Genomic DNA, 23,968 nt, shown 5'->3' on the forward strand with positions numbered 1-23,968 from the left:
AGAGGCACGTTTCTGGCGTCCCCACATTCATAGCACATTTAATGGGTCCACGCGGTAGACCTTTATTAGAAAATGAGCAGTGTGAGCAGGTCCTGTCGTGGATAGCAGAAAGTGCTTCCAGCAACCTATCGTCCACCCACAGTTCTGCGCCGTCCACTGCTGCAACTCAGAATCCTCTGGCTGCTCCTCCTCCTTCCTCCCAGCCTCCTCACTCCATGAAAATGAGACATTCTGAGGAGCGGGCAGACTCCCAGGAACTGTTCTCGGGCCCCTGCTCAGATTGGGCAGCAGTGGTTCCTCTCCCACCACAGGAGTTTATCGTGACCGATGCCCAACCATTGGAAAGTTCCCGGGGTCCGGGGGATGAGGCTGGGAACTTCCGGCAACTGTCTCAAGACCTTTCAGTGGGTGAGGAGGCCGATGACGATGAGACACAGTTGTCTATCAGTGAGGTAGTAGTAAGGGCATTAAGTCCGAGGGAGGAGCGCACCGAGGATTCTGAGGAAGAGCAGCAGGACAATGAGGTGACTGACCCCACCTGGTTTGCTACGCCTACTGAGGACAGGTCTTCAGAGGGGGAGGCAAGGGCAGCAGCAGGGCAGGTTGCAAGAGGCAGTGCGGTGGCCAGGGGTAGAGGCAGGGCCGGACCGAATAATCCACCAACTGTTTCCCAAAGCGCCCCCTCGCGCCATGCCACCCTGCAGAGGCCAAGGTGCTCAAAGGTCTGGCAGTTTTTCACTGAGAGTGCAGACGACTGACGAACAGTGGTGTGCAACCTTTGTCGCGCCAAGATCAGCCGGGGAGCCACCACCACCAGCCTCACCACCACCAGCATGCGCAGACATATGATGGCCAAGCACCCCACAAGGTGGGACGAAGGCCGTTCACCGCCTCCGGTTTGCACCGCTGCCTCTCCCCCTGTGCCCCAACCTGCCACTGAGATCCAACCCCGCTCTGAGGACACAGGCACTACCGTCTCCTGGCCTGCACCCACACCCTCACCTCCGCTGTCCTCGGCCCCATCCACCAATGTCTCTCAGCGCACCGTCCAGCCGTCGCTAGCGCAAGTGTTTGAGCGCAAGCGCAAGTACGCCGCCACGCACCCGCACGCTCAAGCGTTAAACGTGCACGTAGCCAAATTTATCAGCCTGGAGATGCTGCCGTATAGGGTTGTGGAAACGGAGTCCTTCAAAAGTATGATGGCGGCGACGGCCCCGCGCTACTCAGTTCCCAGTCGCCACTACTTTTCCCGATGTGCCGTCCCAGCCCTGCACGACCACGTCTCCCGCAACATTGTACGCACCCTCACCAACGCGGTTACTGCCAAGGTCCACTTAACAACGGACACGTGGACAAGCACAGGCGGGCAGGGCCACTATATCTCCCTGACGGCACATTGGGTGAATTTAGTGGAGGCTGGGACAGAGTCAGAGCCTGGGACCGTTCTCGTCCTACCCACCCCCAGAATTGCGGGCCACAGCTCGGTGGTGGTATCTGCGGCGGTGTATGCTTCCTCCACTAAAGCACCCTCCTCCTCCTCCTCCAACGCAACCTCTGTCTCGCAATCAAGATGTGTCAGCAGCAGCATGTCGCCAGCAGTCGGTGTCGCGCGTCATGGCAGCACAGCGGTGGGCAAGCGTCAGCAGGCCGTGCTGAAACTACTCAGCTTAGGAGATAAGAGGCACATGGCCCACGAACTGCTGCAGGGTCTGACAGAGCAGACTGACCACTGGCTTGCGCCGCTGAGCCTCCAACTGGGCATGGTCGTGTGTGACAACGGCCGTAACCTGGTGGCGGCTCTGCAGCTCGGCAGCCTCACGCACGTGCCATGCCTGGCTCACGTCTTTAATTTGGTGGTTCAGCGCTTTCTGAAAAGCTACCCACGCTTGTCAGACCTGCTCGGAAAGGTGCGCCGGGTCAGCGCACATTTCTGCAAGTCCCACACGGACGCTGCCACCCTGCGCACCCTGCAACATCGGTTTAATCTGCCAGTGCACCGACTGCTGTGCGACGTGCCCACACGGTGGAACTCTACGCTCCACATGTTGGCCAGGCTCTATGAGCAGCGTAGAGCTATAGTGGAATACCAACTCCAACATGGGCGGCGCAGTGGGAGTCAGCCTCCTCAATTATTTTCAGAAGAGTGGGCCTGGTTGGCAGACATCTGCCAGGTCCTTGGAAAGTTTGAGGAGTCTACCCAGGTGGTGAGCGGCGATGCTGCAATCATTAGCGTCACCATTCCTTTGCTATGCCTCTTGAGAAGTTCCCTGCAAAGCATAAAGGCAGACGCTTTGCGCTCGGAAACAGAGCAGGGGGAAGACAGTATGTCGCTGGATAGTCAGAGCACCCTCCTGTCTATATCTCAGCGCGGTGAGGAGGAGGAGGAGGAGGACAAAGATGAGGAGGAGGGGGAAGAGACAGCTTGGCCCACTGGTGAGGGTACACATGCTGCTGGCCTGTCATCCTTTCAGCTTGTATGGCCTGAGGAGGAGGAGGAGGAGGAGGATCCTGAAAGTGATCTTCCTAGTGAGGACAGTCATGTGTTGCGTACAGGTACCCTGGCACACATGGCTGACTTCATGTTAGGATGCCTTTCTCGTGACTCTCGCGTTACACGCATTCTGGCCACTACGGATTACTGGGTGTACACACTGCTCGACCCACGGTATAAGGAGAACCTTTCCACTCTCATACCCGAAGAGGAAAGGGGTTCGAGAGTGTTGCTATACCACAGGACCCTGGTGGACAAACTGATGGTAAAATTCCCATACGACAGCACTAGTGGCCGAAGGCGCAGTTCCGAGGGCCAGGTAGCAGGGGAGGCGCGAAGATCAGGCAGCATGTACAGCGCAGGCAGGGGAACACTCTTTAAGGCCCTTGACTGCTTTATGGCTCCCCAGCAAGACTGTGTCACCACTCCCCAGTCACGGCTGAGTCGGCGGGATCACTGTAAAAGGATGGTGAGGGAGTACGTAGCCGATCGCACGACCGTCCTCCGTGACGCCTCTGCCCCCTACAACTACTGGGTGTCGAAGCTGGACACGTGGCCTGAACTCGCGCTGTATGCCCTGGAGGTGCTTGCTTGTCCTGCGGCTAGCGTCTTGTCAGAGAGGGTGTTTAGTGCGGCTGGAGGAATCACAGATAAGCGTACCCGCCTGTCAACCGACAGTGCCGACAGGCTAACACTCATCAAGATGAACAAAGCCTGGATTTCCCCAGACTTCTCTTCTCCACCAGCGGACAGCAGCGATACCTAAGCAGTACGCAGGCTGCACCCGCGGATGGAAGCATCGTTCTGTATCCCCATCAAAAACAGGGAACTTTTCGCTTCATCAATCTGTGTATAATATTCCTCCTCCTCCTGCTCCTCCTCCTGAAACCTCACATAATCACGCCGAACGGGCAATTTTTCTTAGGCCCACAAGGCTCAGTCATATAATTTTTGTAAACAATTTTTATACGTTTCAATGCTCATTAAAGCGTTGAAACTTTCACCTCAACCAATTTTTATTTTAACTGGGCTGCCTCCTGGCCTAGTTACCAATTAAGCCACATTAACCAAAGCGATTAATGGGTTTCACCTGCCCTCTTGGTTGGGCATGGGCAATTTTTCTGCTGTACATTAGTACTGTTGATACACCAATTTTTGGGGGCCCTCGCCTACAGTGTTATCAAATTAATTTTTAGCCCACCTGCATTACAGCTGACGTTACATCAGCTGTGTTGGGCACTGCAATGGGATGTATTTATGTACCGCCGGTGGGTTCCAGGGAGCCACCCATGCTGTGGGTCCACAGGGAGTTGTAAATGCATCTGTGTCCACTTCTAAAGAACCCCAGTCTGACTGGGGCATGCAGTGTGGGCCGAAGCCCACCTGCATTAAACATGACATTATTACCTCAGCTGTGATGGGCAATGCAATGGGATGTATTTATGTACCGCCGGTGGGTTCCAGGGAGCCACCCATGCTGTGGGTCCACAGGGAGTTGTAAATGCATCTGTGTCCACTTCTAATGAACCCCAGTCTGACTGGGGCATGCAGTGTGGGCCGAAGCCCACCTGCATTAAACATGACATTATTACCTCAGCTGTGATGGGCAATGCAATGGGATATTTTTATGTACCGCCGGTGGGTTCCAGGGAGCCACCCATGCTGTGGGTGCACACGTAATTCCCATTGCGGAGTTGTACCTGCCTGTGACTATTTATAAAAAACCGCGGTCTGACTGGGGCATGCAGACACCTTGACAGAATGAATAGTGTGTGGCACATAGGTTCCCCATTGCTATGCCCACGTGTGCAGCTCCAGATGGAGGTGGCACAGGATTGCATTTCTCATTGCTTCTGTACAGCATTGTGGACTATCGCCCCACCCCTTTTAAAGAGGGTCGCTGCCTAGCCGTGCCAACCCTCTGCAGTGTGTGCCTGCGGTTCCTCTGGCAGATGCACTTATAAATAGACATGAGTGTGGCGTGGTATGAGGGCAGCTGAAGGCTGCGCAGGGACAATTTGGTGTGCGCTGTGGACACTGCGTCGAGCGGGGGAGGGGGGGGGGGGGTTGGGCAGCATGTAACACAGGAGAAGTGGCAGCGGAGTGTCATGCAGGCAGTGATTGTGCTTTGTTGGAGGTAGTGTGGTGCTTAGCTAAGGTATCCATTGCTAATGAGGGCTTTTCAGAAGTAAAAGTTGTTGGGGGGGGGGGCCCACTCTTGCCGCTATTGTGGCGTAATAGTGGGACCTGGGAACTTGAGATGCAGCCCAACATGTAGCCCCTCGCCTGCCCTATCCGTTGCTGTGTCGTTCCCATCACTTTCTTGAATTGCCCAGATTTTCACAAATGAAAACCTTAGCGAGCATCGGCGATATACAAAAATGCTCGGGTCGCCTATTGACTTCAATGGGGTTCGTTACTCGAAACGAACACTCGAGCATCGCGAAAAGTTCGTCTCGAGTAACGAGCACCCGAGCATTTTGGTGCTCGCTCATCTCTATTTATAACCCCTGTATTAGAACCACCCAGTTCAACTGGGTGTATTGTTATGCACAAGTGCGGTTCCACCCTTTGATAGCAAATCTTTGCATTGACACTATATTGTAGGGCTATATAATAGATGATCCAGAGGGTCATGTGATCATAATCCTACTCATGTAACTATCTCTCCGTGTCACCAGATAGATTCATATGCTTAATATGAATTCTGATGAAATGATAAATTCTTACTACTATTAGAATGGAAACTAAAACATCCTTAAGATGAATATTGGCTGTTTGAATGTCCTTTAGATGATCCGACACATCAGGGGGTATACACATGCCCCCTGACATATGACCTGATACGTCACTATTTGTCTTTAATTGGGCTTGACATGTGACTTGATCCATCATACAGTATATCCACCCTCTCACTTAGGCCCTTATAAGGTAGCACATATACATGCCCACTTATAAATCACATGACCTGATATGTCATAATCACATGATCTCCACAGCTACCGGAACGCAAGCCAGCACTCCAAATCCTGGAAGGTGCAGTGTATAATAACTGTTCCCGATGCTAATCGCGCTCATGTTCACTCCATAAATATCCCTTCATCCATGAGAAGCATCAAGGCTTGAAGAAGGTGTCTATGAACACAGAAACGTGTTGCCAACTCCTGTAATAGTATGTTTATGCATTATGTTTGTAATGTATCTGGCTTTTTAGCCTTTATTATTGTTTCATTAAACTGCTTGTGGATACCTGTATAGCCATTGGAACCACCAGTACTTTGCATCACCTACCAGGATTACAAAGGAGGTAATGGGTTGTTGAAAGACCCCCCTGTGAAGTAAGTTATTATTTGCATATCTATTATCTGTTGCCTGAAGCGCTGGGGTGTTTTTACACATTTTGTATCTACATTTTGCATCCAAGGTAGAGGCGGACCAACAGGGTTCTAGAACCTCCATGTCTGCCTATATCACATCTTGTATCCAAACTAGAGGCGGCCCAACAGGGTACGAGAGCCTCCATGTCCACCTGTATCACATTTTGTATCCAAGCTAGAGGCAGTACAACAGGGTACCAGAGCCTCCATGTCCACCTGTATCACATCTTGTATCCAAGCTAGAGGTGGCCCAACAGGGTACGAGAGCCTCCATGTCCACCTGTATCACATTTTGTATCCAAGCTAGAGGCAGTACAACAGGGTACGAGAGCCTCCATGTCCACCTGTATCACATTTTGTATCCAAGCTAGAGGCAGTACAACAGGGTACCAGAGCCTCCATGTCCACCTGTATCACATCTTGTATCCAAGCTAGAGGTGGCCCAACAGGGTACTAGAGCCTCCATGTCCACCTGTATCACATTTTGTATCTTGGCTAGAAGTGGCCCAACAGGATATTAGAGCCTCCCCTCAAGGAGTCAGTTTTCTGCAATAAATTATCCTTGTGTTCTGATATTGTAATAACTTAGTTATATCAACATTACAATCACAAATGTAAAGTTCCATTCCATTCTGACAACTCCTCCTAGGGGATTGATTTTTTCTTTACAACGACTGTTATGTTTCTGTTTCCCAGTTTTGTCATTTGCTCGATGCCCTGTTCCTGTCCTTGAACCAATACCAACCATTCCAGCCTTTTCCTGATCCTTACTGTGCTTGATCTTGTGTCCTGCTCTCTAAATGTATTCCTGTGTGTGAATTAAAGCCTTTATTTCATGAAGTATTTGCCTGCATCTGCCATTACTGCGAGGTCTCACCTTAGAGAGGACCACATCCACTCCTAGAGGATCCACACCGTCCACAAAATCTCACACAAACTGGCAGATAAAAGTCTGCTCTACACAGTTGAAATGGAAACTTGTTTAATATTTGCAGCATTGTGCTTGAATATGTTGTCCTGGAAGGCTCCAATTACGCAAACTATTATCTCTCAAAAACTTATCATTTGATTTTGTATTTGTTGCAGTGGTTCTGGGAATCATTTCCTTTCTAAATAATCTGATGCAGGTTATGTATGTGTTTCTCTATCTTCTGGCTCTGGTCGGAATGGTATCAGGTGAGACATGCTTGGCCTCACCTGTGGGTAATTTATCAGGACTTGCTTGGAGCTTAGCTCGTGTTTAATTTTCAGTCTTCCTCTGACTGTGATAGGCAGGTCCCTTTCCCAGGTTAGCTGTTTTCCTTGTTGTGGTTGTCTATATTACCATTGTCTCATGTGCACTGGCGTTTGTACTTCAGGTTATGGTTCCAGTGTATCCGGTCTGAACGCAACAGTATTGGCCTTTGGTCTGCCAAACCTCTTATTGTCAGAGTTTCCTCCAGTTTCCAAGTGCCTTTTGGTGGTATAGGAAACTATACTGACTCCTATCTTGGCTTCCTTGGCAATTTTTCGGTAGAACAGACCTATACTTCTAACAGTTATAATTTTCTATCGGTCTTCTTTGGTTAATTGCCTTTTTTGCTATTAAGATAGCAACATGTTCTGTCCTAAAGAGTAAAACTGTCCAAATCCTGCTCTAAATGGTGTTGTAATGCAGTGTGCTCCATCACTGGTTATATAAAATCAGAGGATTTGAAAGTAATCTACAAAAGTTAAGATAACTGTAGGAACAGTTTGCATCAAATTTCAAACCATAATTAGCTTTCTGTGCTGCCTCACAGGAGCTGTCTGTGGTGCTCCCTGAAAAAAGCTCTTTGGTTAAAATCATTGATTCAGACTATTGTGTTTCAGGTTAAAATTTTATAATATTTTTACATTCTTAAATATGTTTCAACCTTTGAACCATTTTACGCTATTTTCTGGACTTGAACTGTGTTAACATAAAAAGTAACTGGAAAATTAAGGTGTTGTCATGTTTCCTTTAAACATGCTATAACTGTAAATTAAAAATATAGGCTGGAAAGAAGGATTGGGATAGAAAAGCGTGCACACATGCTAACACCAAAAAAAAGTGAATTGTGAATGGGACTCATGAGCAGACATAACACAACAACTGAAAAAACTCCAAAACCTTTACCTAGCATACCATTACACATAGACAGATGGAATGGCTACAGTATGTACGAGGTATTGGTTCATATTTTAGCCAATATACTTAAGCCTACAAGCCCGCGACAAGGGTCCTCATTGTCTTTTAGGTCCATACTCTAACAAGACAACTTCTCCATACTTCCTGCCTGCAAGCAGGGTGATTGTCTCAATAGGGACAGCCCCATGCTGGAATCTAGGGGCCTGGCTAGCCCTAGATGGTAAATGATCAAAGCTGAACAGGACATTGTTCACACCAACACACAAAGGGAATGCATAACACATGGAAAAAGACCCTTCACACCACATATCTGGCCACATGGACAGACACACAGAACATGTCGCTGTTTACACCAGTACACACTGAAGAGGACTGCTCACCTCATGTCTGGACACCTGCACAGACACACAGAACACATCGCTTTTCACACCTACAGAACAACATGCATGAATGCAAACACCAGGGTATTGGGGAACCAGCATCCACTAGCCAAAGGAGCTGATATTTATGTGCACCTGGTATTTTGCTGGCTGGGGAAATCCACACATAGCCAGCACAAACATCCCGCACCTGTGGAAGTGTGCTCCTGGAAACCCATAGAACTACAGGTTCCAGGAGCACAACCTAACAGGTGTTCCAAAACATTCGGATGGTAGTGTATGTTACGGGTTTTTAACAGCAAATATACAAAAATACCTATACAGCTGCATAAACAATGATAAAAAAATTGCAATTCCTTATTAGGAAAATGATTAAAAAGCACCAAGCCCAAGCCACAAATACTGCCACATGATTATTTCTGATACATTTCGGATTACATGTCCTAAATCTTAGCCGTCACCAAATGGTATAACGCTCTTATAAAAGAGAAAAGAGCGTTTCTGACCCCTGTCCCAGGCCTCTCACTAGCAAAAGCCAGACTCCTACTGTACACTGATGATGGGCAATAACCCGGAAACATCTGTATGTACATGGAGTCTGGCTTTGCTTTTGATTCCCAGTCATTGTAAGAAGACTTGTATAAAAAGTCCCACTTTGACTCGAAGGAATGCTGCCTTTCAATAGGTGGCACTGTGGAGGATTTATTCCATCTCCCTTATTTTCAAATGGTATAACCCACACTTCTATAGCTACAAATAATTAAAAACACATTTGTAAAATAACAGCCTAATACCTGGGCAAGTTCTGAAAGTTTTCTATGCTTCCACCTTGGCTGTCGGCACATAGCAGTGACATAACAATTACATGACAGAGCATCACAAGTAGTTGACAAAGACTCATAAAGTAAAAATGTTGTATGTATTGATCTGTCGTTTGAAGGAATAAAATAATTTTCTTTGTACACCAGGTATGCTGTCACACCTATACTCTTCAATGACAGATCAACACGTGAGAAAACACATCACATGATCGCACGGTAATATAGTACATGCTGATACTTAACTGAAGATTAGTCCACATCTCAAAAAGGCCAATCTTATGACCTTGGGAAGCATATATATAACCAATCAAATATGGGTAAAACACCATATATTAGAAAAAAACAAATGTATGGTCAAAAACACACAATTGTGTTAATATTATAAAGGAAACAGGTAAATATTAATTATTACTTTCAATAGTGCATGATGTCCTCACAAAGGAATGGCTGCCTTCAAGTGTAAATATGGTGGAAATCAACATATCACAGCTGCACAACTCATCCAAATATAAATAAAACCATTGGAAACCGTTCACACTGAACCAGCGGAACTGCAGAGCTGCTGAATAGATCACAAGTATACATGATTTTAGCTAAAACCGACAAATGCATACTCGTAAGTAAGAAAAGGAACATGAACGCATGTCCTCACGTTAAATATTAACATATTCCACGGCTTCAGCAGCCTAAAGAACATATGATATAGCCATTCCAAACCAGTAGCCCATCCCCAATGTTTCCATCAATTCACTGCCCACAAACATGCATATGATTTAACTATGGTAAACACACATGAAATGTGTACTGTTACCAAAAACCATGCATGCAATTCTCATTGAAAACATAGATATATGTACACAGGCTCCAAAAATAGAAAGACGATTGTTGCAGCTTCCATATCCATATGCCAAAGCAAGAACATATCATTACTATACCAAATGCAGTGGATGGAAATTGTCTACACACCCCGGTTACAATGCCATGTTGAAAAATGCAACCAAAATGAATCATTTCAGATTTATTCCCACCTTCTATGTGACCCATTCTATTGAAAATCAACCTGAAATATTTCAGGTTGAAAAAAAAAACTTTGGGTCACTGTTGTACTGAAAAGTGAAATTCCTCTCAATCTTCAGCTTTTTAGCAGAAGCCTGAAGATTTTGTGCCAAAATGGACTGATATTTGGAACTGTTCAGAATTCCCTCCATTTTGACAAAAGCCCCAGTTCCAGTAGCAGAAAAACAGCCCCAAAGGATAATGCTGCCTCCACGATCTTCACTGTGGGTATGGTGGTCTTTTGGTATTATCACCAAAAAGTTCCCCCTTGGTCTCAGACTTTCTGATGTTCCCAGCCCTTTAGTAGATTTTAAAGTTCTAGTTTAGAGATGAGCGAGCACCAAAATGCTCGGGTGCTCGTTACTCGAGTCGAACTTTCAGTGATGCTCGAGAGTTTGTTTCGAGTAACGAACCCCATTGAAGTCAATGGGTGACTCGAGCATTTTTGTATATCGCCGATGCTCGCTAAGGTTTTCATTTGTGAAAATCTGCAAAACACAAGAAAGTGATGGAAACAACACAGAAACGAATAGGGCAGGCGAGGAGCTACATTTTGGGCTGTATCTCAAGTTCCCGGGTCCCACTATTAAGCCACAATAGCGGCAAGAGTGAGACCCCCCCCCCCCACTGTCAGCATAACGATCGTTCTCCTCTGCCACAGCTGTAACAGCTGTGGCAGAGAAGAACGATGTTAGCCCATTGAATTCAATGGAGCCGTCAATACAGCCGACTCCATTGAAAGCAATGGGCTGCCGGCGATCGCGGGATGAATTGTCGGGAAGGGGTTAAATATATAAGCCCTTCCCTGCAATTCATCCAGAAATGTGTAAAAATAAAAAATATATATATACTCACCTGGTGCCGGCAGACGGAGTTCAGCGAGCTGCCCCTGAGCCAATCAGAGGCAGCCCTCACTCACCCATTCATGAATTCATGAATGGGTGTGAGTGAGAGCTGCCTCTGATTGGTCAGGCTGTGACCAATCAGAGGCATCTTATTCAGCAGGCGGGGATTTTAAATCCCCGGCTGCTGAATACTACTTACAGCTGTTCAGAGCAGTTCAGGAGAACTGCAGCCTGCCGCGCTGAACTCCGTCTGCTGGCACCAGGTGAGTATATATATATTTTTTATTTTTACACATTTCTGGATGAATTGCAGGGAAGGGCTTATATATTTAACCCTTTCCCGACAATTCATCCCGCGATCGCCGGCAGCCCATTGCTTTCAATGGAGTCGGCTGTATTGCGGCTCCATTGAATTCAATGGGCTAACATCGTTCTGCCGGGACAAGGTAAGTATATATATATTTTTTATTTTTACACATTTCTAGATGAATTGCAGGGAAGGGCTTATATATTTAACCCTTTCCCGACAATTCATCCCGCGTATGCCGGCAGCCCATTGCTTTCAATGGAGTCGGCTGTATTGCCGGCTCCATTGAATTCAATGGTCAGTGCTCGTTTAATCGAGACGAGTATCGCGTGGTGCTCGTCTCGAGTAACGAGCATCTCGAGCACCCTAATACTCGAACGAGCATCAAGCTCGGACGAGTATGCTCGCTCATCTCTATTCTAGTTCCTTTTCCCCAATTTAACAAATGGGATTTTTTCTTTGGATTTTTATTGTCTGTCAATATAACATAAAAGAGCCTGGTATCTGATTTGTTCCCAGTCTTTTCTGAGGTTAAATTGTGAATAATTATATCAGGGAGTTGTATGCTATGGATAGATGTTTTTTGTAGAAAGTAACTGATTCTATAAAAAGTGAATAGTTCTTTTTGTGATAGATGGTATTTGGAGCTAAGTTTTATTAAAGGTCTTATATCGTTTGTGGCCAGTAAATCATCTTTCCGCCTCAAACCCCCTGTCTTCCATTGCTTCAATGCTAGGTCTGGCAGAAAGAGGCAAAGAAGGTTTTCCGAAACTATCAAATAGAACTAATCTCAGCGAAAGGTCACTCCATGCCTCTATTGATGCCAACATAGAGGGAGACATCCCTGGGATCTTTAACATTAAATCCAGCAATTTAGATACACTTGACAATGACATTGCATACAAGAGTGCTTGACCTGAGAGACCACCCACAAAGCTTCTTTCTATACCAGTCTGGTTCTGCATGGCTGCCCAGCAATACATTTTTTAGATTAGGTATATCCGCCCCACCACACTTGCGATGTAATGCTAAAATATATAATGCTAAGTGTTTTTTTTCCCCCACCCCAGATATAATTGTTTAATTGTTTCTGTAAATTGGATATGGAAGGATTTGAGATTGGAACGGGAGGACTCTAAAATAATACAGAATCTTAGGTAGAATTTTCATCTTGTATGACATGATCCTGCCATACCATGTCAAATTCAATTTAGACAGGTAATCAATTTCCATTATGTCATACTGCAGGAGCAATCAAAGCATTGCATGTTGTAGTCCCCCAGGGGGGCTTAAAAGAAAAGGGAAAATAAGACCAAAAAAGTTTTTTGTATAAAAAATATAGGGTAATAAAAGTTTAAATCACCCCCCTTTTGCCATATCTGTAATAAAAAATCTAAATCATAAAATAAAAATACATGTTTGGCATCGCAGCGTCAATAATAGTCCGATCTATCAAAGTAGCACATTATTTTCCCCACATGTTGAACGTTGTCCGAAAAAAAAATAAAGAACGCAGAAAATGCACTTTCAGTTACCCTGTCTCCCAGAAAAAACGCAATAAAAAGTGATCAAAAAGTCGCTCACACAACTTTGTCGACAGAAAAAATTAAAAAGTTACTGCGCGCAGAAGATGGCGACAGAAAATAATTGAAAAAAAATTCAATGTCTTTGGAAAAAAAAAAGAGTAGTACAGTAAAAGAAAAACTAGACAATTTTGGTATAGTTGTAATCGCACTGACCCATAGAATAAAGATATCATGTGGTTTTTGTTACAGTTTGTGCGCCGCAGAAACAAGACGCACTGAAAGATTTTACTCTACTTTTTACTCTAATTTTTTTAAAAAGTTTTTCAGTACATTGTATGGTACAGTAAATGGCACTATTTAAAAATACAACTCGTCCTGCAAAACACAAGCCCTCATACAGCGACGTCAATTGATAAATAAAGGAGTTACGATTTTTTTGAAGGGGGAAAGAAAAAACGAAAATGGAAAAAAGGGGCTGCGTCATTAAGGGGTTAAAGAGTCCAACAGGGCTCCGTCTACCAACACCCTAGCAGTAGGGGATGAGTACAGAGCCTGAACAGCACGAATCCCACTCTCTTCCAGTCCATATCTCTTCAAGGCCTTAAAAGCAAATTCCCAATGGACTCTGTCAAAGTCCGAGTGTAATGAATTTAGAATTCTCCTCGTGCCATCCAAGGCCTGCCTGCCCCTAACAAATCCTATCTGATCTGAATGGAGGATCTTCAACAGTCTATTACCAAGGGTCTGCGTAAATTTTTACATCTGTATTGGGCAACGATATAGGCCTGAAAGTAGCTGGGTTATTTAGTTCTTTGCCAGGTTTAGGCAAAACCACTATTGTTGCCTGGAGTATCTCTTCCGGTAATTTTCCCCTCTGCATAGCAGTGTTAAATGTGTTTATTTGGCGGAATATTACTGTGATTCCTTGGGGCACTGGTTAACAAGCCCCTCGGGGAGAGGCAGGGGCTGGGACAGGCGGTAGCTTGCCTGTCGGTGGACCACCACCTGAATCCTATTACGCAAGTACAAGATGTCGTTCAAAAAATCTTTCTGGTTTTTACTATGCACTCTTGGTAAACAAAACTTTCAAGGGTGCACCTATACTCTTGGTAAACAAATCCTTTAGGGGTTCACCTATACTATTGGTAAACAAATCTTTCAGGGTTTCACCTGCACTCTTGGTAAACAAATCTTTCAGGGGTTCACCTGCACTCTTGGTAAACAAATCTTTCAGGGGTTCACCTGCACTCTTGGTAAACAAATCTTTCAGGGGTTCACCTGCACTCTGGGTAAAAAAATACTTTGTTTTAGAATGGGTTGTTGAATTGTGGAGATGTGTAGAAGTACTGGCATCTGAGTCCCCTTTATGCCCACGTTTGTGGCTCATGAAATTTTGTGACGGAGGTGGCATGGGATTGGAATTATGATCATACATTAATTTATCAGCAATTCTCATCAGCATAGTGGGATATCACCCACAATTTCAAAGAGGGTCGCTGCCAGGCCTGCCAACCCTCTGCAGTGTGTGTCTCCGGTTCCTCCTCATCCAATACGCACTTATAAATAGATATGAGGGTGGTGTGGCTATCAAGCGACCGTGTGGACAGTTGAATGCTGCGCTGTGGCCTACTGAGTAGGCGAAGGGGTGCACCTTGCCCTGTCTGGGATGGAGACAGCTGGATGCTGCACTGGGAAAAAATTTAGTACACTGTGGACTACTGAGTAGGCAAAAGGGTGCGCCTTACCCCCTCTGGAATGGGGACAGCTGGATGCTGTGCTGGGAAAAATTTCAGTACGCTGTGGACGCAGGCTCGTGTCTGCGTCCTGGCGGGGATTGGACAGCAATGCCAGCATGTAACACAGGAGAAGAGGCAGTGGTGTCACCCGCAGGCAGTGATTGGCCTTCGTTGCACCTAGTGTGGTGCTTGGCTAAGATGTGCCAGCGTGTGTGCCTTGCTGATTATGGTCTGGACCAACTAAATTGTTAGGGGCATGACCACCAGGCTCTTGCCCACAATTTGGCTTAATAGTGCGACCTGGGAGCCTCAGATGCATCCATGCATGCTGCCCCTGCCACTCCCTATCCGTTTCTGTGGTGTTTCCATCACTTTCTGATGTTTTCAGGTGAATCACACACCCCCACTATGCAGAGCATCAGTCACCTTGAAAAATGCTCGAGTCTCCCATTGACTTCAATGGGGTTCGTTACTCGAAACGAGCTCTCGAGCATTACGAAAAGCTCGACTCGAGTAACGAGCACCCAAGCATTTTGGTGCTCGCGCATCTCTAATCCCCCCAAAATTTATATACCAACCCTTTGTGTCACATATTTGTTTATCTATGGCAAAAGTAACATTATCTTTAAAATCAATCATTACCACTGCGTGATTTTTAGGAGAACAGGCAAAAACCATTTTCTGAAAATTCTTGTGTGTCATGCGACTACTATCTCATTCTAGCAAATGAGTTTCTTGGATACATACAATATCCGCGCTGTAGGAAGATGCTTCCTTCCAGATGGCGTGTCTTTTGTATGGAGATTTTAAGCCATTGGCATTTAAGGAAAGATTTTTCAAAGCCATGTTGATGGTGGCGATAGATGACCTTGGTGACCTGGGAAATTGTGGAAATTAAAGATGCCTGAAAAAATACAACAATGTTGGAACCAAACATAAAACTCCTTCAAAATTTCTTCCCCAAATAAAGATGAGCCAAAGATGGAAAATGGCTTACGGGGAAAGCAAACATGAAAGTACATAAGGAGAGCATAGCAAGGCAAAGCTTGTATGATCATTTGGGGGTGAAAGGTCCGGCATAAATGGGCAGGCACTCATGTAGTGTGCATGTAACAGCAGGGAGAGGGAGCAGAGAGCGAAGCCTTCATTCCTGAGTGGAAGCATTACAGGGGACAGACTGTTGTCGCCTCTTGGGATCAGCAGAGTCCTGTAGAGGTACTTCCCATGATTTTAGAGATTGAGCAGTGGATTCCGGATTGTAGAAAATATGTGTTTCATTGTCTTTGGTATCTACAATTTTAGTGGGGAATCCCCATCTGTATATGATACCGGCATTCCTCAGAGCCGAGGTCACATTTGCGAAGGCCTTCTTGCCTCATTGGTTGCTTGTGAGAGGTCTACAAAGAGGCGAATGTCAGCATAAGGAATCGGAAGCGATGGTGATTTTCTAGCCACATTCATTAGGGTTTCTTTAGTGTGATAATAATGAATGCGCATAATAATGTCTCTAGGGCTGTCCACTTCAAGAAATTTCGGACACAGCAGTCAATGTGCTCTATCTATCATTAGTTCCTGATCAGGGGTATTGGGGAGGAGTTTTCTCATGAAGTGTATGACATAATTGTGGATTTCAGTGAAACTTTCTCAGGTACTCCCCTAATCCTAATGTTGTTGTGCCTGTTTCTGTCTTCAAAACCTACTAATTTGCTTTGAAGTTTAGAGACTTTTTCTTCTAGATCATAGTGTGCGTCGATAAGGGAATTGTGCAATTCAACTATTTCCTCCATTTTGTTTTCTGTTTTGTCCATTGTGTTTTTAACTTCAAGGACAGATGTATTCATTTCTGAGGACAGGCTTTTTTATATCCGATTGGATAGTATCTCTAAGGGCCATCACTATCTCTTTAATGTACAGTTCAGTGACCGGTCTATTAAGTGCTGACAGGTTTTCTATTCCCTTCTCCCCAGCTTTTTCAGTTAGCATCACAGCGATGTCATTTATTTCATCTGCAGAAGACATCTTCTGCCTCTGCTTTCCTAGGCTGCTGGTGGGGGAAGAAGAAGAGCAGCCTAGTGACAGCATGGTTGGCGCCATCTTGGAAAATGTGAGCCCTGCATTTGTGCCCCCCTACTAAACCAACCCCTCCACGTCGGCTGTCTTTGTCTGCTGCAGAGAACTGCCTTTAGTGTTGTAGTCCCCATCGGCAGCTTTCTGGGTCCTTTCCTCCTCTAGCACAGGTTCTGTTCTGCTGCCCCGCTCTCCCTCCAGGGAGCTGGGAAACAGAATGTCGCATGCGGCCATTGCAGCAGCGGTCCCGCGTGCTGTGAGGAACGTTTCCAATTTAGAAGGAACGGATTTAGAAGTCTTCCTCTTGGACATTTTCCTTGTCTGGGATGTTGCTGGGTCATTCTAGCAGCTTTCCCCTCCTCTGCTGCAGCTGTGTAACACTGAAGAGTGCCCTTACTGAGCGCAGCTCAGACTATTCCAGCCGTCTCGGTGCCTCTTCAAGCCATGCCCCCAAGGATAGCAATACTCTTGATCTGGTCTTCCTCTATCTCTCTGCTTCCCACTACACTAACTCCCCTCTCCCACTCGCGGACCATAACCTCCTCTCTTTCTCTGTTAAGCTTCCTAGCATCTCTCCAGACCTGCCTACCTACCATAAATACAGGAACTTTCAGGCCGTTCACACCCAAAACTTTGCTGAGTCATTACAGTCTTCTCTATCCCCTATCTATCTCCTCTCCTGCCCCAACTTAGCTGCCACACATAACAACAGCACTCTCAAACATGCAGTGGATGAAGCGGCACCCCCCGTGACTCAAGCCATCCAATGCAGATTTCGGCAACCCTGGCGCATGCCTCAAATGTAGTTCAAGGTGTGTTGAATGGCTGTAGAGAATGTCACTATCTTGCAACCCTAGACAACTCTTTCACACATTCCACTCCCTTCTAAGCTTTAGGGTGCCTACTAGAGATGAGCTAACCTACTCGTTTCGAGTAATTACTCGATCGAGCACCACGATTTTCGAGTACTTCAGTACTCGGGTGCAAAGATTCGGGGGGCGCCGGGGGGCGGGGGAGGCATGACGGAGCGGGGGTAGCAGCGGGGAACGGGGGGGGAGCCCTCTCCCTCTCCCCCCACTCCCCGCTGCAACCCCCCACTCACCCACGGGGCCCCCCGAATCTTTTCGCCCGAGTACGGAAGTACTCGAAAATCACGGTACTCGGGCGAAAAAGGGGCGTGGCCGAGTAGGCTCGCTCATCTCTAGTGCCTACCAATTAGCATTTTTTTCCTCTAGCGATGCGAGATTCAGTGCTTCGCAGCACAGATAAAACACTGCAATATCGCTCATTGTTTACAATGGAGCCGGTGGCAGCAGCACCAGCTCCATTGAAAACATAGGGAATACATTGCGGCTTCTGCCACAGCTTTGACAGCTATGGCTGAGGATACCTTTATTCCCGTGGGGACCGTGGCTCTTCTCTCTTCATCAATGAATGGCTGAGAGCTGCCTGTGATTGGCTAAGTGCTGAGACCAATCACAGGCAGCGTTCAGGTGTCAATCAGTGCCTGAGCGTTGCCTGTGATTGGCTGAGTGCTCAGCCAATGACACCAGCGCTTTCTGAAGACAGGGATTTTTCAGTCCCTGGCCTCTAGAACACAGAAGACAACTGCCGTGCCAGGGGGAGAAGAGCCGGACGGCTCTTCTAGGTGAGTATAATTATTTTTTTTAACCTTTTTTATAGCTAGCCATGATTTTCATGGCAGGGCTTATATTTTATGCCCTTCCCCGAAAATCATTGCTGCAGGGTTGCCGGCAGCCCATTGCTTTCAATGGGGCTGCAGAAGTGCCAGCCTCATTGAAAGCGCTGTAGAATATGTTGGAGGGGACAACATATACAAAAAACACTGTTACATGTAGTAATCGATTGATGGAAACAGTAGGGATGAGAGGCTGGCTCCAGCAAGCTCACATCCTACAAATAATGGGGTGATACAGAAGGTAAAGGGGCTTGAGATGTGCACGGTATGGCAAGGTGGAGAGTGAGGGATGCTAGACACATAAGCAATGGTCAAACATAAGCCGTGTGGTGGCTGAATCAGTATGACTGCAGGGAGCAGTTGATTGAGGCTAGCAGGGATTGCAATCAGTAGGACAGGGAGCATGTTATCAGGTGGAATAAAGAGGGGTTCAGTTTAGGGGATATGGTTTGCCTCCCTGAAGAGGTGCATTTTTAGAGCACGCCTGACGTTTTGTGTTTCGGGGATACCCCAGGTAGTTTTGGGTAGCGCGTTGAAAATTTTGAAAAAAAAATGTCATTTTTTTCACATTTTCAATTGCAATATCTCAAATATGTGCAAACATACTGTACAAATTTTTGATAAGATATATATTTTCATGTGTTTAGTTTATTCTGGACGCACTTTTGAAAAACTTTAGGTTTTTTTAACCATTTAGGAGACGTACAAATTTAACATTGATTATCAACATTTTGAGGAACAATTTGATTTCCTGCACCAAGCCAAGATTGCAAGGGCTCATAGGTGTCAGAATGATAGATACCCCCACAAATGACCCCATTTAAAAAACTACACCCCTTAATGTATTCACTGAGGGGGGTCATGAGTATTTTAACCACACAGTTTTTTTCAGGAGTTAATGCAATTTAGAGGAGAAAAAATAAAATTTCATATTTTTGCAAACGTCATTTTAAAGACAAACGTTTTTCCTATAGTACACATGAAAATGAGAATTTGCACCCAAAATGGATACCCCTGTTTGTACTGTGTTCAGACACATACCCATAGTGGCCCTAATCTTATATCTGCATGCACAACGGGGCCCAAAATGAAAGGAGCAGCCAGTGGCTTTCAGAACAGACATTTTGTTTGAAGGCGTTTTAGGCCCCATTGCCCACTTGTAGAACCCTTGAGCTGCCAAAATGATACAGAACCCCCACAAATGACCCCATTTTGAAAACTAGACCCCTTAACAAATTCATCTAGGGGTGTACTGTGTATTTTGACCCGTAAGTCCATGTGTTTAAGCCCTAAGAGGCCTTTCACCCAGATGCACATTATTCCACAGGATGCGGCACAATTTGAGATCACGTAAATCTGCACCAAAATATGTACATCTAGGGGCAAAAACACATGGGGCATGCGCTAATGATCCCCACGATGGAGCGTATTAGCGCATGAAACTGTTTTTTTGCAGACTGTTCAAATTCTCTGCTATTGCATGTGAGTTTGAAAAAAAAAAGCGGGAAGATAGGTCCTATCTTTCTTGCACATAGTATTAATGTGTGAGAATCCGATAGTGGAAACAAAGCCACGTCAAATCAATGCTTTTGTTTCATCCTGTTAGGCGGCCATGATTCTCAAAACAAATGCACAGTACACTGTGCAATTCAGTTAAGAAAAGAACAAGCTGTTTAAATCAGGGCCTGGGTGCGTTCAACGCACATATGTGTATGCCTTGCATGTGCAAAAAAGTACAGTAAACTACACAGACGCATCCATAGATCAACTTCATTCACATGGCAAATGCATTTCATTGCAGTGTATGTCTGCATGAAGGAGCCCCCAGAATGGGACAAAGCTAAATTGAGATTCTAATGCTAGAAAAAATAATACTTGCCCTATCTTTCTCGCACATAATTAGTACTATGTGTGAAAAAGATAGAGCAGGACCAAGCTTCCTGCTTTTTTTTTTTTCAAACTTGCACGCACTAGTGTGGAGTTGGAATAGTCAGAGTCTACTAATTCATCAGCAGCAGGCTCTGGTTCACCCCACCCAGGACCTCGGTCTCTGCCCACACCCTCACTCAGATGCCCGCATTCACGTTCACGTCCTCGACCCGTACCCCTACTCTTCATCATGTAGGATAAAGGATAGAGCAGGGCCCAAATAAATTAACCCACTGTATAGCGCTGAGAACTGGGGCTAATTCATCGCACACAGAGACTTGTAGATACCAGAGGCTCTATGCTGTGACAGAATAAATTAAACCGCTGTATTGCGCTGATATCTAGGGGTAATTTACCGCTCAGAGAGACTTGCAGATAAGAGAGGCTGTATGCAGTTTCAGAAAAAAATGAACCAAATGTATAGTGTGGAGAACTACGGCTAATTCAATGCACACAGAGAATGGTTGATGTGAGATGCTCTGCACAGGCCCAGAAAGAATTAACCCACTCTACAGCGATGAGAACTATGGCTAATTCACCGCACACAGCGAATGGTGGATGTCAGATGCTCTGCACAGCCCCAGAACAAATGAGAAATACGGATAATTCACCGCACACAGTGAATAGGGGGTTGTGAGATGCTCTGCATAGGCCCAGAAAAAAGTAACCCACTCTATAGCGATGAGAACTATAGGTAATTCACGGCACACAGAGAATGGTAGATGTGAGATGCTCTGCACAGCCCCAGAAAAAATTAACCCACTCTACAGTGGTGAGAACTACTGGTAATTCACCGCACACAGTGAATGGGAGATGTGAGATGCTCTGCACAGCTCCAGAAAAAATTAACCCACTGTATAGCGATGAGAAATATGGATAATTCACCGTACCCAGCGAATGGGAGATGTGAGATGCTCTGCACAGCCCCAGAAAAAATTAACCCTCTCTATAGCAATGAGAACTATGGCTAATTCACCACACACAGAGAATGGTAGATGTGAGATGCTCTGCACAGCCCCAGAAAAAAAATCCCACTCTACAGCGATGATAACTACGGCTAATTCACCGCACACCGCAAATGGGAGATGTGAGATGCTCTGCACAGCCCAAGAAAAAATTAACCCAGAATATAACCAGGATGCTTGAAAAAAAAATGGTGCACTACTAGTCCCAGCCAGCCAAAATGGTAATGCACACATTAAGGAGTAGCCCTAAGAAGGACTGTTGGGTTCTTGTAGTCAGGATTCCTGCCTAACTGCACCCCACACTAACACTTTCCCTATCTCAGCAGCACTTTCCCTAACCTCTGCCAGCATGCGTCTGGGGAGAGCCACGGGCAGGACCAGTTTATGTACTCACGGTCACCTGATCCTGCCAGCCACTCACTGCTGTAGACCTTCAGAGAGTTGGCACACCACAGCAGGAAGTGGTAATGCCTTCCCTGCATGTTTAGTGGCTAAAAAATGGCGCTAAACATGCGGAGAGGGGAAATGAAATATACTCCAGCACCGCGTGGTGCTCGACTGGAGTAGAGAGCATCTCGAGTAGTCTAATACTCGATCGAGCATATAGCTTGGACGAGTGTGCTCGCTCATCTATAATGGTTAGGTAACACAAACACCAGACAAATGAAGTAACATTGACCCAGACAAGGTAATACATATAATAATACACGGTCTGTGTGATTGTTCTCAGTAAGAGAAACCAAGTAATCTTGTAGATATGACACCTTTTAATGACTAACAAAAATACATGATGTTAACTAGAGATGAGCGAACGTACTCGGATAAGCACTACTCGTCCGAGTAATGTGCTTTATCCGAGTACCTCCCCGCTCGTCCTGAAAGATTCGGGACGCGCTGCGGAGCGGGGAGCTGCAGGGGAGAGCGGGGAGGAACGGAGGGGAGATCTTTCTCTCCTTCTCTCCCGCCCGCTCTGCCCCGCTCCCCGCTGCGACTCACCTGTCAGCAGCGGCGCTCCCCGAATCTTTCAGGACGAGCGGCGAGATACTCGGATAAAGCACATTACTCGGACGAGTAGTGCTTATCCGAGTACGCTCGCTCATCTCTAATGTTAACCCTTCCATAAACTCAATGAGAGACAAATGCTAAATGATGTGTATACATGTGATCAGATACGCTTCTTCCTTCGCATCTCCCACCTAGAGAAAATTAAATGTCCAACCAAACTGTTGGCATTCCTGCCGAAGCGGATGAACGCATGGGGTTCTCTGACTAGAAGATATTATAATGTTCTCTCAGGGGATAGCATAGGGAGAGAGCATAAAAAGATCCACTTAGTAAATTGTGGAAGGTACCTGAATGTAGTATTTTCCCCAGAGCAATGACTGGTCTCATTTGAATGAGCCAGCAAATCCATGCTTTCCACGCTTTCCGCCAACCTCCTGCAGACTCATTATAAGATTCTAACTAGATGGTATTACACTCCTTCAAAGGGGGAGCAACAAATGTTGGAGAGAATGTGGACAAGAGTGTATGCTGTTTTATTTCCTTTGGGGATGCCCCCTCTTACAATCCTTCTGGAAAGAAGTTATCCAAGTTATCAAATATGTAACAGGTACCATTATAGCATGCAATCCTCCTCTCAGCCTCCTGCTTATTCGGTGTAACTGCATCCCACGGGAATAAAGAAAGTGGGTCTGCCACTTCCTACTAGCAGCTAAAATACTTATAACAAGGAAATGGAAATCCCGTGCCCCCCCTAATCTGAAAGAATTATTAGACATGATAGCCGATCATTATACCTATGACAAAATTTATGCTAGATCTAATAACAAATTGGACAAATTTAATAACATCTGGAGCCCATGGTTGCGATATGTGTTGTTGTTACAATGTTGAGTTAAGTTATGATTCAATTCATATCTCCCAAATCATCTGGATTTAACAAATGTTAGTGAAATAAATATGACTCCATGTTCTATCCTATGCATAGCCATTTTGTGAGCAAGTAGCCATCTTTGGTGTCAATTATTTTGTGCTTTTCCTTTTACAAGATTTGCTAAAATGTATTGAAGAATAAGAAGGGACCCCGATGATTAGAACATTCCAAGGCCCTAGATTGAATGTCTTGGGTCATTGCGCCCTGTTCTCCTGTTTCTCTCTAAACAATTATTGTATTCTGAGAAGTTAATCATGCTGGATTCTACTACGTATGCGCTGCTTTTCCTTCAGCAATTTAGATATTAAATTCCTTATCTTGCATGTTTATGTTTCTTTGACAAACAGTAATAAATGACTTATAATAAATACAAATTATTGTAATTAGAGCACGTGCCTGTACGTAAACTGCTGTGTGTCAGTCAATAAACAGATTACTTTGGATGACATCCCATGCTGTGTGATTTAATGTTAGTCTCATGAACTCAGCTTACCTCTAATAATTGAATTGGGACCACAATAGCATATCGTATAGCAAATATTGGTTTTCACTAACACAAATATTATGCAAAAAAATGCTAGATAATTTCTGTATTATTATTTCAATAATATAGATGCTTATCAGTTGAGCATAATGTTTCTTTTTGTATATGCAATGTATTTTGAAAAAATCCTTGATACAACT

This window comes from Eleutherodactylus coqui, chromosome 8 (genome assembly GCF_035609145.1).
Source record: "Eleutherodactylus coqui strain aEleCoq1 chromosome 8, aEleCoq1.hap1, whole genome shotgun sequence".
Taxonomy (NCBI): Eukaryota; Metazoa; Chordata; class Amphibia; order Anura; family Eleutherodactylidae; genus Eleutherodactylus; species Eleutherodactylus coqui.